This window comes from Microcebus murinus, chromosome 3 (assembly GCF_040939455.1).
Source record: "Microcebus murinus isolate Inina chromosome 3, M.murinus_Inina_mat1.0, whole genome shotgun sequence".
NCBI lineage: Eukaryota > Metazoa > Chordata > Mammalia > Primates > Cheirogaleidae > Microcebus > Microcebus murinus.
This window is the reverse complement of record NC_134106.1, coordinates 88554489-88557951: the sequence shown is the minus strand read 5'-3', so window position 1 is coordinate 88557951 and position 3463 is coordinate 88554489.

Below are 3463 nucleotides of genomic sequence, written 5' to 3'. Positions count from 1 at the left end.
TCAGATCCCAAGTCAGAGCAGAACCCAGATGTTTATAGAAATATCCTTCAAAATGGGGCCGTAACTAGAAAACCTGAACATGATGAGTTGAAGTAGCTAAGGGTACAGCAGGAACAAGATGCGATGTGTCAAACCAGCTTCGAAATGGACAAATAAGAACACATGATTTCACAAGGATCAACTGGGAGAAAAATTACCTAAATTACCCTTCTTTTTAGCTTGTTATGCTGTCTTTTGTTCCTCTGTAATATGCAGTATCTCTAACTTTTGAAGTTACTAGGGTCCCATCACCAAACCTCTTTTCTCCCTAAACTCTTTCCTTTCCTTTTCATGTAGTTCCCTGTCTTTAAATACCATCAGTACAGGAAGCCTCTCATATTTGCATTTCTAGCCCTGACGACGTCCCTGAGTCCCTGGCTCCTGGGTACAGCTTCCTACTCAGCATCTCCGCTTGGAAGTCTAATGGGATGTGAAACTCAGGCTGGTCTAAAACAGAACACTTGTTTCCCCATGCCACCCTGGCCCCCACCAAATTGCTTTCTCCCTTAAGCCTCCTTATCTCAGCAAACTACACCAGTGACAACCCAGTCACCGAGGCCCAGACTAGGAATAATCTTTGATTGTTTTTTCTTTTCCCTCACCCCAGTCCTATCCATCAGCAAGTTCAATGAGCTCTTCTTCCAAAAATGTCTCAAATCCTGTCTTTTTTGTATCATCTTTGCCCTTGAAATCTGAGTCTGGGTCAGGCTGACCGGTCATCCAGATCCCGTGTCATAATCCGGACTGATATCAGCCTCTCCGCCCATGTAACCTGCGGGCTGCTCTCCCCACGGAGGCCAGAGGGGGCTTTGTAATCAGACAGTGTAAACTTCTTGGCATAAATCCATGCCCCAATCTTTTTGCTATGCCCTGCCAAGCCCTTCTTGGTGTGGTCCCTGCCTTTATCATGAATGTCGTCTCAGGCCACTCTCCCTCTTTCATCCCTAAGCTCCAACCACATTGACCTTCTTGATGCCTCTGGAACAGCACACTGGGTGCTTCATTTCAGGACCTGTGTATCTGCTGCTTCTGTGAAGTGCTTTCCCTCAGGTCTTTCTGCCCCCTTATCATCATTTGGTCAGCACAAATGTCATCCCGGAGCCTCCCACCCCTAGCAATACCCTTAGTCACTCTTAACAAATGGATCAATTTTCTACTTTTTGTAACACTTATCAAGAACTAACATTATCCTCATAATGTATTTTTGGTTACATGTTTACTTCTGCTTCATCCTCTAGAACATAAGCTCTTTGAGGGCAAAGATTAGATCTCTCTTATTTTCACCAATGCCTAGAATATTGTCTTGCATGTAGCAGGTACTTACTACATATCTGTTGATTGATTGATCTTTTTTTGAATGTGCAGGCTCAGCCTACACTGTTTACACTATTTTAGACTTTCAAGCAGCTGACCCATGTGATTAGCTTAAAAGACAATGCTCGAAACTATTCAAGGAGCACTGTGGTTTCTTGAAAGATGGGTAAATGTTTTTATGAAAAACTTGAAATGTGGAGACAAAGCTTTTTATGTATGTGCTTCAGTTGTTCATTTTTTAAAACACAAAATCTGCTTGCACAAGAAAGATGTTGTATCTGAAAATAGATTTTAAAAGTATGTTGGTATGCATTCATTAAAGGAAAGAAACCATGTGTTTCACCTTGTTGAGTGTTTAAGAACTAGCTCTACTCAGTAATACTGATAAGGCTAGAGAATTGGAATGAAAATTGTTCTTGGAATAAAAGCAGTGAACTGGAAAGTATTAAATCAAACATTCCTGTTTTCTATTTCTCAGGGTCAGTGTATAGAAACTAGCATCTGCTACCATCTTTATTGCGTGAATCTGGGGATGAAGTGTAAGCTTAGTGAAGGCAAGGACATAGTCTATTATTCATGACTATTATTGATTATTATTCATAGTCATTTTATTCCCTAGCTATAGCTCAACACTTTGGAAATAGTAAGAGATTTGTAAATCTTTAATACAAAAAAGGGAATCCCATTATGGATGGCATTTTGATATTGCAATTTTATAATCATTTATTTCACAAGCATTTACTGTATACCAAGCGTTGCGCACCTCTTGTATATTCCTGGATAGAGCTGGAACCCATTCTACTAAGTGAAGTATCTCAAGAATGGAAAAACAAGCACCACATGTACTCACCAGCAAATTGGTATTAATGGATCAACACCTAAGTGGACATATAGGAATAACATTTATCAGGTGCCAGAGGGTGGGAGTGGGGAGGAGGGGATGGGTATATACAACCACAATGAGTAAGATGTGCAGCGTTTGGGGGATGGACATGCTTGAAGCTCTTACTCAAGGGGGGAGAGGGGGGCATGGGCAATATACGTAACCTTAACACTTGTACTCCCATAAAACACTAAAATAAAAAAGAAAAAAAAGAAAGAAAGCTTCAGAAGAACAGCACTTCGTGGTGGACGTAGAACTTAATGGAGACTCAGCAGATCTTGGCCCTTATATGAGCTCTGTCTCTGTGTAACCTTGGGCAAGTCCCATAACCCCTCAAAGCCTCAGCTCCTTCATATGAACAGAAAGGGCACAGGACTGTGTAGCAATAGCAGTTACAGTTGTTCCAGGCATGAGCTGTGAGTCTGACACTTTACTGGGTTCTCTACATGTGTAATTTAATTTAATCCTCACAACAGATAATACAAAGTACATGTTATATTCTTATTATTGACATAGGTTGGGGAAGTTATGACATTTGCCCACTTTCACAAGTTCGAAGAGTGCAGACTTGAAGCCAGATCTTCCTGACTACTGAGCCATGCTTTTGGATCTCCATCTCATGCCTCTCTACCTAGGCCGACCACATGTCTGAGTTTGCTTGAGATACTGCCAGTCCTAGCTGGTGAATGAATCCAACAATGTTTTCACTTTGGGACTCAGCAGTCCTTCTCCATTAGAGATTGTCACCACAGATGCTCTGTTCTCCCTCGAACTTCTACCATAACCTAAAATGAGTGGCCACGGAGAAGCTCAAGTGTGCAGTGATTGCAGCCTTTTGTTAAAGAAACCCGAGTGATGATAATAATATGATAATAATAATAATGACAATAGACACAAGAATTATTAAGCATAGTTTTCTCGCCTAGATGGTGTAACCAATTAAGTATTGATTTATTAAGCAAATCCTGACTGAGCCTTTACTGTTAGAGAAACTGAGGCACATCATTTTATGTGAAGATTCTAATCTCTGAACTTCTTTCTTCTATTTTATCTGTAAAATGGGCATAATAGCTCCTACCTGACAGAGAGTGATGTGGTTATAATTCAAAGAGAAAATGCACTGAAGGGACCAGCCCCCAGCTCAGTGAATGTTTGTTTCCCATCCCTTTAATTCAAGTACCATGACATAGTTATTCATAAAAGTCAGTGTGTGTATGCAATCCTTCA